This window comes from Anomalospiza imberbis, chromosome 4 (genome assembly GCF_031753505.1).
Source record: "Anomalospiza imberbis isolate Cuckoo-Finch-1a 21T00152 chromosome 4, ASM3175350v1, whole genome shotgun sequence".
Classification (NCBI taxonomy): domain Eukaryota; kingdom Metazoa; phylum Chordata; class Aves; order Passeriformes; family Viduidae; genus Anomalospiza; species Anomalospiza imberbis.
The window spans coordinates 30,731,517-30,745,580 of NC_089684.1; the positions used below are offsets into that span (position 1 = coordinate 30,731,517).

A 14,064-nucleotide genomic window follows, 5' to 3' on the forward strand; every position below is an offset into this window, starting at 1 on the left:
ATCTGGCCCTGGTCGGCTCGGAGGAGCCGGATGGTGCCGAGGCGAGCGACATTCGGTTCATGTCGTCCTCACCCGTAAGGCCCGCAGTGGTACAGCCGAGAAACCTTTCCTTCCCCTCACCCAGCAGGTCCCAGCGAGGGGCGGGAATTGCCATGTGCCGGCGCTTCCCTCAGCTGTGCAGCCCAGCCGGAACGCCCCGCTCCGCCTGTGGGGCGCAACGCGAAACGTTTCTAAGCGTGTTCCTGACGGGTCCATTTTCTTCTTAGTGAGGTAGCAGCCCCGGGAATAGGTGTGGGCTAGGGCAGGGGACACCCCGCGTCACGCTGGCCGCAGGGATCACGCCACTGAGGTCGGAGGGGACTCCCCCCAGCCACACGGGTTGGAGGGGACACCCCTCAGCCACACGGGGGGTCACCCCACGGCCACACAGGTCGGAGGGGACACCCCACGGCCACACAGGTCGGAGGGGACACCCCACGGCCACACAGGTCGGAGGGCACATCTCACAGCTGGTTGTGCTGCCAGAAGGAGAAGTTGCTGAATTATGCCCTCGGTTCGTGCGTGCTGCCACAGTAATTGTGTGTGTATTTCTGAAATGTAACCATATACAAAGAGTGTATTCTCATATTCCTTTGCTCTTCCGCGGAATTGCACTAGCAGAAATGAAGAAAAATGTGAGATGTTTGTAAAGAAGTATTGGGAAGGTTGTGAGAAGAGTAAGCAAGTGTGTAGCAAATTGAAATTCGATTTTTTTTTTTTCCTGTCTAAAAAGCTTATTCAGGCTGGGAACTTAAAAGCAGCGTGGCCAGAAGGACAAGGGAGGGAATTCTGCCGCTCTGCTCTGCTCTGCTCTGTGAGAACCCACCTGCAGTGCTGGTTCTCTGCAGCTCTGGCAGCTCTGGGGTCCCCAACATTAAAAGGGTGTGAAATTATGGGAGCAAGTCCAGAGGAGGACCATGGACATGCTCAGAGGATTGGAGCACCTCTCCTATGAAGACAGGCTGAGAGGATTGGGTTTTTCAGCCTGGAGAAGGTTCTGGGGAGACCTTACCTGCAGCCATTCAGTACCTAAAAAGGGCTACAAGAGAACTGCAGAGGGATTTTTACAAGGGGCTGTAGCAATAGAACAAGGGGACATGGCTTTAAACTGAAAGAGGATAGGTTTATATTAGACACTAGGAAGAAATTCTTTACTCTGGGGATGGTGAGGCACCGGCACAAGTTCCCCAGAAGAAGGTGTGGATGCCCCATCCGTGGAATTGTTCAAGGCCATGTTTGATGGGACTCTGGGCAACCTGATCTAGTGGAAGGTGTCCCTGCCTGCGGCAGAGGTGCTGGAACTGGAACCCCTTCCAGCCCAAACCGTTCCATGATTCTGTGAATCAGCTGTCCTGGCCATGCTCCCTCCCAGCTTTTCGTGCATTTCCTCACTGGCACAGCATGAGACACTGAAAAGTCCTTGACTAAGGGTAAGCACTACTTAGCAACAAGCAAAACATCAGAGTATTTTTCTCATGCTGTATCCAAAACAGAGGACTGTACCAACTACTTCAAAAAAGAAAAAACAACAACAACAACAACAACAACAACAAAAAACTCCATCCCAGCCAAAACCAGGACATCATGGCAGAGGTGTTGGAACTAGGTGATCTTCAAGGTCACTTTCAACCCAAACCACTCCATGATTCTGTGATTCTCTGATCAGCACTCAAACACATGATCAAGCCAAGGAGTTTAGGGGGCATTAATAAATAAATACTTAAACTAGCTAGCATGAATATTAATAGTGGTGATAAAGCCTGATGCTTAAGGGAACACAGTTTAAAAAAAAAAAAAAAGAGGGTGATCTGGTTAGAAAAATATATTTTAAGTTGCCTATTTGCTTAGTAGTCCATGATGAGATTTGTGTCCTGTCAAACCCCAGCCTGAGAGACAAAGAATGTTAAAGTTTGAATTGTCCCAATCCCTTCTGAACTGAATCTGAACAGCCTGTTAAAAGTTTTAGTTTAATTCTTCCATGATACCATTTTATTTATGGATGTCTGTGAGGACAAACTTGGATTTAATTCTGCCGATGAAAACTAGGCCTGGATTTCATGTCCCTCCTGCAGAATAGAGGTTCAGTTATAGCAGAATATAGTAACGGTTGCATTATTCCTACATGCTATTTATAGCTGACTGCATCTTTGTGCTTTATGTGTGAGCCAAAGGTTGTATATTCCCAGGATCTGCATTCCTTCGGTGCATCTCGGGGAACTACAAAACATGTAGTCTGCTTGACTTTGAAATAATTATTCCTTAAAAATTTAGTAATCATGTAATATTTTGCTTTCTGGAGAGCTTTGGCAAAGGCTAGAATTTTAAAAGATTAAATGACATTTTAGAGTCAAGGTGCTCAACATTCATGTGGGCAGCATCCAAAAAATGATGGGCTGATGGCACGGGCAGCAGCTTAGTATCTCAGCACAACAGAGCAACAAAAGAAGGGCTGGTTTGAGTTTGTGGAATGAATTCCTGTGGGAGCAACTAATTTATGCTGTCCCACATAGAATGAAAAAGACAGGATAAAAGGGCTGCATGTGACAGGAGGGTCACAGTTCTTAGTTATACCAGAAGTATTATTTATGCTACTGTGAAAGGTGTATCTTCAGATTCTGGGCAGAATAGCCCATTGCAGTCTCTAATTTGGGGAAGAATATTTTCCTTGGTTGGATTTTTTTTTTTTTTTTTTTGACAAATGGTTACCATTCAGTATAACACAAATGACAAAAAGCATGTCGTGGTAAAAGCTGTTCCTTCCATCCTTGAGGGAACACTTCATAACTGTCTTGAAGATGTTGGTCTGAAGATTTGTAAAGTCAAGAACTGCTTAGAGTTGAGGCAAGAAGGTATTGAGGTAAAATGAGGCTTTTAAAAGCTTTCAGAGGAAAGAAGGAAGGAAGGAAGGAAGGAAGGAAGGAAGGAAGGAAGGAAGGAAGGAAGGAAGGAAGGAAGGAAGGAAGGAAGGAAGGAAGGAAGGAAGGAAGGAAGGAAGGAAGGAAGGAAGGAAGGAAGGAAGGAAGGAAGGAAGGAAGGAAGGAAGGAAGGAAGGAAGGAAGGAAGGAAGGAAGGAAGGAAGGAAGGAAGGAAGGAAGGAAGGAAGGAAGGAAGGAAGGAAGGAAGGAAGGAAGGAAGGAAGGAAGGAAGGAAGGAAGGAAGGAAGGAAGGAAGGAAGGAAGGAAGGAAGGAAGGAAGGAAGGAGAACTATATCAATTTAAAACAGCATTTTTAGTGGTGTAAAGAACATGAGCAATTGGCTGTGAATTGGGGGCTATCACTTTAGGTAATGTGAACGGATAGGTACATTGTACTAAAAAAAGTACTCTTTTCACAGTTTCTTTATGCTACCAGAGCTTTGTATTGGGTTTGTGTGGCAAGGTTTTGGCAGAGGAGGCCCACAGGCTTGGCTTCTGCAAGAGGCTGCCAGGAGCTTCCCACACGTCCAAAGGAACCAATGCCATAATCCTGTTTACAGAAGTAACTCTGTGACTGCAGCTAGAAAAAGCCAGGAGTCTGGCAGCAGTGTTTACAGAAAAAATATTTCCTGTACCTTGGAATGAGTAAAGAGTAACACTTTGGAGGAGTGTTTTAAATCAGTCATCATGAAAATTAGTCTTAAGCCAGTGAACAGAAATGTTTTATTTAAATGATTGTTTATATTAAATTACAGTTGTATTGTGTCTTAAAGACTGATTTTTCACTGTTTGGTAACCATTAAAATGTGCTGATTATGGTCTTCATGCATAATTTACCATTTCTTTTTGCTAGCAAAAAGGATGTGGTATAGTTACGTACATCTGAGACATTTCAGACTTTAACATAACATCTTGATTTGTACGTACATTTCACTGTTTGGGAAGATAAGGACTGTTTAATTTCTTTTTTTTTTTTTCCTAGGTAGTTGTTACAATTTTACTTGTGGTTTGTATCAAACTCTTAGTGGATAAATATAAGAATTGAAAGAAAATAATGAGGGAAAAAACCTCTTAGTTGAATAAGATAAATGTATTTGATCCTTCTTCTTAAGGAGATTTTCTAAATGTGTTTTGCATTGAAAAGCTTTTATTAAAAACATGGAAGGATACTCACAGGAAGAGAATGTGATTGGTTTGATCTCTCAGTCGTTCTAGTGTGTAGAACTACTAGAGATCATGCTGTAATCTCCACCTCTTTTTTATTTATGGATGGAAATAAAGAAAAAAAATCAGCAGAGCAATCCATTTAAGTGAGCTGGTTGAATGAACAGAAATGAAGGAAATACTGCCACCTTGCTTGCAGAAAAAGATGCTTGTCAGTAACTGGTTCAACACTTCAGCAGACCAAGATTAATCCTTCAGCAGCTTGAACAGAAAGTCCATACTGCTTAATAATGCTGCTTCTGTAGTATTAGTATTATTATTTTGTTTTGCAAAGCAAACATGTTTAAAATTAAATTTTAAATCAACCAACCTGATTGATTTTATTTTTATTATTTTATTTTAGACACCCAGAGAAGTTACCAGGGACTAACCATTTTTTTACCTTACATTTAAATCAGGCATAAAATCAGAATCTTCCAGAATCCAGGTACTTTTGTTCATGTATATGGAGGCCGTATGTGATTGGAGGAGCCTGTCTCTTAACAAGGCAGGAAAAAATATCATTCAAATATATAAATCTCTAATATTGCTGGAGAATATTTATTCTTTGAAGTGTTTTTGAAGGAGCAGCAATTCATAGCACTATCAACTTTGTTTAAAGTAAGTGCAAGTGCATGAAATTAAATTCATTAATAAAATCAGAGTAAGTCATGTTACTAATAGACATCTAGTGGTAAATAGAAAAAAATACAAAGAGGTGGACTTTATAGAAGGCAGTCGTGCTGAGTAATAAGAAAATTTTTTGTATTTTGGCATTCCAGCTCTAACCTTCTTTTGCCTGTGCCGTTTTGAGTCCCAGAACAAGAGACAATCTGGCGTTTAGGGGCAGTGGTTTTCCTGTGGCCGATAAGGCCGAGGGCTGTGGGTTGTAGTTCAGCTTTTGGTCGTTAGATGCCGGTAGCTCCCCGGGCATTTCGGGCTCTGCGTTTTCTGACGTGTTCAAGTGCAGGGACTTCGGACTGGTGTTTTGGTAATGGAACACAGGCAGTGCACTCCATGCATGCTGTCCGTCTCCAAAAAACACAAACACAGTCTCCCTCCGGCTCCCACAAAAAAACAACAAAACAAACCAAAACCACCCCACAATAGCAAAAGAGGTTTTTGACTGAAAATGAAGGATGCAGCCCGGCTCCAGAACACAGGGCTAAATAATGTCCATTTCTCTGAGCTCAGTCTGTCCCCAGCCATTGTACAACAACTCTGAGGTGTAAATAAAGCAGCAAGGGATTGCCAGGTTGTTCTCCCATTTGTTCTGCCACTGCCAGCTGAGTACAGGCACAGAAATGCACTCTTTTGTTGGCTTGATGCCATGAGAGGCTCTTTGTGTGCATTAGTGGCTCCTTGTGCTGTGGCAAGGTCAAGTCCTACTGTTGATGTGTGCAGGCACAGAATTGCAGTATCTGCTTGTGATTAGGATTATGCAAAGGAGTGCCACTGACAGCACACTGCTTTGCTGAAAATACCACTATGATCCTAGGTTTTGTCAGTGACTGCAAGTAATGCTCTTTGAAACTGTAGATTTCCCACATGCTGTGTTGCATTTCAGTGGGATATAGGTCTTCTGCATGTTTTCAAGTGCAACATTCACATGCATTTTGTGTAAGAGTTAGTATTAATTCAGCTGATGATGACACTTCGGGACATTTAAACTGCGGATGCCTCTACTGCAGAATGTTTTCAGTGATAAACCAAATTAACTGAATAATGCATTAACTGAAAAGGAAAACAATTAAGTAAGGCTGCCGTAGTTAACAACGTGCAGTTCCTCCTTAACTGCAGACCTTTTAAGCTTTTTTTCCATCTCAGTCTCAAAGCACAGAACCTCTTGAACAAGAGTTTCCCTATCCATTTTGTAGATGAGGAAATTGGAACAACAAAGTTTGATGATACGTCCATGATCATGCAGGAAGTGTCTGATACATCTGGAAATTAAGCCTGGGTGGGTTCCTGATCTCTATTCTTGTGCCTTCACTGCCAGATTAATTTTTCCATTTGCTGTACAGCTTTATATGGTAATAGTGGTGTTGCTGTTTTTCACATGACACCAGTCTGAGCTGGTGTCCAGATTAGAACAATGGCCATGACAACTGTTTTCTCTTTGATAAAGTACCATAAAAATGCACAGTGCTTTCAAGCAAGCACATGTGTCAACAAAGAATGCAATGCCTGTTCCTTGACTTAAAAGTTTCTTTTGTGAGCATGGAGCTCAGACTTCACAGGATGCTACTCCATGGACTTGCACTGTTTTTTCTGAAGTCAGTGAGGCTGCAGCTATATAAGTGAAGTCTGAAGTTTGCCTTCTAGTTTCAAAGTAAGCATTTAATAATCAAGTAGACATCAGAGTGTATTTTATGCTGGCTTTTAACTCAATGATATGCAGCACTGCAGCTGAGAAGGCTTTCATTGCAGCTATGTCTCAGCTTGACTTGTAAGGTTGCTAAAGGAATGTCTTGTTCTTGTGCCATATTTGTCTTGCTCTTTTTTTTTTTTTTTTGTAATTTGTTTGTTTTAGAGAACAGAACCAGACGTAAGCATCTGTTTCTGAATGAGGTTGAGTATTTTGGGGGGGATTTGGGGGTGTTTTCAACCAGTGTTACAGATGTTTTCACTAAAGAACATAACAGTTAACTGAGTAGCCCATGGTGATTCAGTGAACTGATCAAATTCTCTGAAAATGTTAAACTCTTCTGGCTCCTTGTCTTTAAACTTGTCTAGCCACTATATCATATTGGCTCCCAAATGAAACAAAACTTTGGGAACTGGAAGTCACTTTTCATACTGTTTAATTGCCATTCTTATATGGGAAAATTAGTATAAAAGTCCTACCTGGGAATGCTACCAAAATTGTTTTAATAATGTTAAACAAACTCTTTGCATCAAATATTTTATTATCTGTTGATAGTAATTCACACAGAGTATACATAGGAGAAGTTGAGCACATTTTACTGGACCAAAGCAGGAGTGTGTGAGGTGATCTATTGATCTGCCCAGCAGAAAACAGATGCTGTTTTAGAAAAAGACAACAGTTTCTGCCAGTGTAAAAACAAAGGGGAAGAATTCTCTCAGAAAGCATCTTTTCTTGTATAATGATTTTAAAAGGCAAATATTTCCAGTTACTCAAAATTTTTCTTTCCAACTATTATTCAAATACTTTCTTCTCTCTATGCTTTTTTCTTTCCCATTCTTTCTGTTTCAGTATGGAAAGTGTTAAGATGACCATGACAATTTGAGGCAGTAAGTGAGGAAAGGTTTTGTGAGGATATTAGGTTATTAGACTGATAGAATGGTAAAAAATTACCATACTTAAAGGCACAGTGTGATCTGAGGAAAGATCTGTTTGTTCAGTACCTTATCTGTGTTTGTTACTCTGTCACCTGATGTAATAACAGAAAAAAATACCAAAACCTTTACTTCTATTTTCCATTTGTCTGTCCAATTTTTCTGCCCATCCTCTGTTTTCAACTCTGAAAACAAATGGTGAAAACAAATGGAGACAAAATATGGAGAAAGTTGAATAGAAAGGGAATGCTAAAACATTTTTCTTATTTATTCACAGGGGGGGCTTGTTTGCTTTTGGGAGAGGGAGATGACTTTTAATAGCAAAACATTACTTAAAAACAAATGAAAAAATGCTACTGTATAAATACATTTTGCATATAAATTTATGTGAGACAAAACCTATTGACTGAAAATATATACCTCAGTTTAAAGCTGAGCTCGCATCTTTGTGTCTTTTGAAAAATACCATTTTATTTTGCACACCAACTTTTAAAACAAATGATGTCTTTCAGTTATGTGGCTTACAATGTAATATTAGCTGCTGATGTAAAAGTATTTTACACACATTTCTCCATACTTATTTTCACTTTCTTAAAATACAAACTGTTTTATGTAAATGCTTCTCTAAAATGCTCTAAATGCTTCTTCTCTTTAAAGTCTTTCCTGATTTGCTAATAAAAGGAATATAAAGATATATACTCCAAGATGGATTGACACAGCTGTTGCATAATCAACTATTCCAGGATAACAATTCTTACTTGGATAGGCTTTTCCAGAACAAAAAATTGGTTTACTCCAAAATAATTAATCTTTTTGCAAAGTAGAATTACTCTTCACTGATTAGGTTCTTGTGTGCTCAAATAAAATACTTACCTGAAAATAGGTGTATACAAATAACCCCTTTGTAACAAATATTTTAGTTAGTTGTTCTGGGGCAGATCAGGTAAGATGTTGGCATCCCAAGGTTTTCAAACAAGGGGAAATTCTGTAAGTTTTGACTGAAACAAGTACCTGCCTGGCTCATTCTATCATTCCTAACTCACCAAGACATGCAGTATGGAATTTCAGAGGAACAATAATTGGGAGATATTTCTCTACAACAAAATGTTGTGGTTCAGGTGGAGATTGCTTGACTTCTTGTTCAATAACATTCACATTCCATTCTCTTCATCATTATCTAATTAACTCTAGCAACAAACTCAGCTGATATGTTTGGCTGGCACTGTTCACTTCTGCTCTGAGTCTTGGCCACTGGAATTTTTAACATTTCCAAATGGGTTTCCAGGGGTTACAGACTCAGAGCCCTTTCTGCTGACCAACAGACCATCATCTCATCTAGATATTAGTGCAATGCTCAGGCAGCAGAGTGGTGACTGAGGGAGACAGATAGTGTCTTCTCCTGCTAGATTAATCACATAATTGTCTGTCAAATTATTCAACTTTCCTCCACTGGCACTGGAACTGAGACTGTCTCTATTCCTGCCAAAGAGTATTCTCCTATCTTTGGCTGTATTTTAAGCTTTTCCAACTTGTGCAGGCTATCTCTGCCTATTATTTTTCTGACATCATACATTTTGCTGTCAGTAATCCTGCAACACACAAATAATTTGTTTTTTATGTCTGTAATTTATGCTCCGGAGTTGAGTAAATTGCTGCACTTCAGACCCAATCCAAAGTCTAATTAAGTCATTGGAAACATTCCAGTTGACTTCACTAGGCTTTACATCAGGCCCATAAGTAGTACTTCCCTGCCACTGAGTCAGAACTTACAAAAGACAAACAAAGCAGAACATTTTTTTACCATTCTTAGTCAGAAAATGCCAAGGTAAGGAAAAACAGTAAAAAAGAATCAGACTGTAGTTTAAATTGCAAGTCTTTCAGTTGCTAGTCCTAAATAGTGCTTCATTCAATAAAAAAGCTATTTAAGCATCCCTCCATTAAAGGATTTATGAAGAAGTTTCTTTTCTTTATTTCTGTTTTTTTTTCTTGTCTTTTAATTGCCTATTTAGTGGATTCTACTAACCTGCTAACATGAGTAAAGCTCTTGTGATTGCTAAATGTTGCTTTTATTTTCAAAGTCTCATTTTATATGTTATGGGCAGCAAAATGCTGCATGGAACGCCAAATGTGTGACTCACTTGATGAACAAGAAAAATTGAAAAGATAAGAAAAAAACCCAGTATTTATTATTTCTTCTGCTGAATCCAGGTTGCAGTGACAGAAACAAGTACTCTTGCTCCTCCTAGTAATGCTAACAATTGTGCAAACTGTTAAACCTCTCCTGAAAAAACTGAACTTGAAATGTTTAAAAGAAAAAACCCACCACACTGATTTTTCCCCAGGGGTGCAGCAGATTCTGTAAGGTAAACAAGCTGTAGCACTGTGCTGTGGGTGCAGGTGGCTAATTAGTGCTCATCCCTATCTTTAATCCCAGGGGAAGGGAGAAAACCTTTTAAATCTCTCTATCAAAAATGGATGTAGTCAAGCTTGAAAGGAGGCCATGACAAGCTGACTGTAGAAGCTGTGTGAACAGTTAATTCAATTAGATCTTTAATGCAAATATCTTTGGAATACAGTTACATTTGCATATCCCTCAGTTAGGACTTAAGTCAACATTTTTAGTACATTTTTCAGCATCCACTGAAATTAAATAAGTGAAATATTTGTGAAATATAATTTCAGCATCTAGAAAACAACAGATTAAAATACCATTTATGAACTAAATGAAAAAAAAGATTAACTGAATTTTAGGGTGCCAGGGAAGAATCTGAAGAACCTGGCAGAATCCAAAGAGCTGGATTCTCACAATTCTAAACAGGTCATGCAAAGTCAGATTCACAGATTTAATTAGGTATCTCATTTCCTTTGGGCTTCTTACTGATGTTATATGGATCTGGTTCCTTGCTTTGCAGATCTTGGTTCTGTGGACGTTTCTCTCAACAGCATGTCCACAAAAATAATAAAAAAATGGGGAGGGGAGGAGGAGAGCTTTTAATGTTGGATCAGCTCTCTGCTCTGGTTTGTTACTCAGCTCCACAGACAATCACAGTAGAACAAACAGGGTGTGGGCACAGGCTTGGAAGTGATCAGGGATGAGGAAAGGGGACTGGAAGCACTTAGCTCTGCCCATGTGAGAAGTGGCCTTGGAACCAGAGAGCCTCATTTCCTCAGGCCTCATCTGCACCACAAAGTTTTCCAAGCAAAGTTGCCTCGTGTTCCCACATGAGTCTGTAAGCTGGCAAAACATAACTCTTACTCTGGGTGAAACTTCCCATACCACAGCAGCCCTCAGCCACCAACCTCTCTGCTCGTGACACAGCAGCAGTGGCATCCAGGAGCTCCTGCCCCAGATCATAGCTAACATTTTTAAACAGTCATTTTTTTGTATAGGGGTGCATATCTAACAGGGCTTCTGAGAGGTGATGGAAAGGCATTCTGGTTATATAGATAATACCTACTGCTATTTTGTTCCATTTTTCTATGGAAGTAAGCCCTTTGCAGTCAGACTGTTTGTTACTGGTAGTATACTGTAATAATCTTCAAATGCTTTCTTATCAGGAAAATCTTCCATTTAAAGACAACTTATAAATAATATTTATCAAGTATGAAATACTCAAGTTTAAAAAAAAGAGAAAACATTTTCTATTCCATTCACATCTGGGAATGAGAGGAACAAGAGAAAAAAAGGAATTTTCTCTCTGTGAGCCGGTTTCCAGAATTTAATTTAATTTCATTTGGGAGACTTGTCTGTTGGTGTTGTAGTACTTATACTGTGTGCTGACTGATACTGCATTGCTTGGTAACTGTTTGGGCAGGAAAAACAATATAGTACAGAAGCAGAAACACCTGCAGTAAACCAGCTTGGTGCACACAACAGCAGGAAATCCTTGTGAATGCAACAAGTGCACAAGGTAGATACCATAGCAAAGAAGCCAAAACCAGGGTAAATATTTTGTGCTGATTTCCTTAAGCAAGGTACTTGGATCAGTTGCACTCTCCTGTGTTTAAGCCAACAACATGTTTCTTTTCTATGAACACTGACAGTGGCATGTGGTTATACAAAGAGGTCCTCACCAGGGAAAGCAGCAGAACTGAATGAAAAGTCTCTTCCTGTTTCTCACCTCAGTGTTCAATCAAATAAACTAAATGGAGAGAATGGGGTTAATTTTTAAAACTTTATTAGTTTTCTGAAGAATGGCTGCTGCACAAATAGGACGGCTGTTTGCATTTTGAAACTGGTATTTTTTTGCTACATCAGTTCAGTTCTAGAAATGCTCGCTAAGATTTGCACAGGAGCATTCTAAGTCCTAACAATGTCCTTATTTAGTGGAAATTTGAAAAACTAGGCCATGACATACAAATGTGTATGTCTGTACTAATATAGGCTAGGCTAAGGCTTTTACAAACTTTTGATAGTAATTCTCATTCTGATGGCAGGTGCTGAGAACTGTGTGGAACAACAGTCCCATTTGGAAAAATAAGACCAAAATATGCATCATTTCAAAATTAGGAAGACTTCTGCTCTTGTTTTACCTTATTACTCTTCTTTATGCAGAAGTATCAGTCAACACACTATCATGATAAATTTCATCTCAATCATAATGAACGTTATCCTCTCCTCATCCTTAACTATAGCTATGTAAACCATTGTTATCAAAAGCACAGAAAAAGCTAAGAAATCTTTTCATATTTCTTCACTGACTCCATTCTCATCAAAATGTGTGATTGCTGCAATCGGAACATAATTTTCCCTGAGATCATAATTTCTGGCAATTTTGAGTTTAAGACCTCTTTTACACACTGATCAGATTGGCCCTTTATTTCAAATAAAAGCTCTCATTCTGTGATTCTGTAATTATATAGATTTAAAAAACTTTTTCTTAAAAAAATTCTAAAAATCCTTTACAAATTACAATAGCTACTGTTGATAGATATGGGATGTAACACTAGGGAATAACTATTTTATATGAAGAAAAGAGAAACAATGAACAAGCAATTCAACCCTGCAGCACTAGCCCTTATTTACTATCAAATAAATCTTTACATATACTTTCAAACACTGCTTCTATCTAGACTCTGCAAAATTTGAAAATAATGTAACTTTAGACTGAGAAATGTTGTCCCTGTCAGCTATAGTGAGAATAATGTACAGGAAAAGGTGATGTAATGATCATATCACTTACATTATTCTCTCCCTAATGAATAATCTCCCACACTAAGGATGAGCTCACTTACTATTACTGGAGCCACATCTGTAGGCCACAGCACACTGCTGAATGTAGCAGAGTTTGGATGCTGTATAATCTGCCTGTAGCTAACACTTTGCATTAGAATTGCAAAACCATTATATGTACTACATATGGAGTAAATTTTTCTCATGAGGAATTGGACAGAATCAAAGAAACACAGCTTTTATTCACAGCAGTTGTACTTGGGATTCACACACTTCCTAAGCACAGCTATGTCTTTCTTTGAAAACTGGTCCCAGACTATTATTAGTTTGAAACATCTGAAACATGTGATGAATGTTTTCTCTTCTTATTTCAGCCAGAGCTCACATGATTAGTATAGTAGTCTAAGTTTGATTTCAAACTAAGGATAGAAAATCTGCTCTATTTCCATTCCTATTCCTGTTTGTACCTTCAATGCAGACAGTCTGTGTGCTCAGTTGTGCAACTGTGTAACTCACTTATGTAATGTGCTTTCTGTAAATGATGAATCATATTCTTATTTATACCTGGTAATATAAGTACAGCTGGGAGTCAATTTGGAACTCAATAAATAACATAATTAGAGCCACTGAGTAATGTAATTCAGTATTACAAATGTCTTGAATACACAAGCTTTTATTAATATTAATGAAGCAGGAATGGACAAGGAAGAATACAGTGTGTGTAGAAAGTATAAAATAAATTGTCCCACAGAATAGGCACATTCCCTTATGCTGTTCTCCTCATGTATCTAATGTAGTCATTGTACTCGGCTGGAAGGAATACTGGGAACATTTTAGGCTCTAATTCAGGAAAGGGTTAAGCATGTGCTTAAAATGACATGTGTTTCTATGTGTTTTGCTGAGTGCAGTACTAGGAGCAGAACATAACAGAGCAGATTCCATTTTGTGCTGGCAGTGTGTGTGTCTGTGGGAGCAGCGTTTCTATGGGTAGCTATAAATTTCTCATTTAAGTAGGAATAAAGTTTTCTCATTTCAGGGTTTTGGCTCTGTACTCATAAAATCAGTTAGAGAAGTCAATTTTCATAAAAATATTTGAACTAAAAATATATTAACAATTTCAAAGGAAACTTGAAAACCATTCCTCTCCCAGATATGGTCCTAACACTGGGATCTTCCCCCTTAGCTAAATCACCTGTCATCACAAATCCCAAACTAGACTTACATGTGTGTGCCCCCATGAACACAGGCAAACCCTCGTGTAAGCAGTAGTTACCATGTTTCAGATTTGAGTTTTCCTCCAGGGTAGTGATAGCCCCCTCAGGCTGCCCCACACTGACACTGATGTCCCCATTCTTGCAATAACTGACCCAGCTTCCAGCCCACCTTGACTCCTCCGTAACACTGTGGCTCCTGGCGTCCCCTCGCAGAATGAGC

The 14,064-nt window shown here is 39.3% G+C and overlaps 1 protein-coding gene across 1 annotated transcript in view; it reads left to right on the top strand.

The window, feature by feature from the left end:
- The first annotated feature begins 4,586 nt into the window (after positions 1-4,586).
- The window catches only part of SMAD1 (SMAD family member 1), a 97,972-nt gene continuing 88,494 nt past the window's right edge, over positions 4,587-14,064 (top strand). Inside the window, exon 1 of the mRNA XM_068187764.1 lies at positions 4,587-4,605. The gene's annotated coding sequence lies outside the window, so the exon portion shown is untranslated. The remainder of the gene's footprint in view (positions 4,606-14,064) is intronic.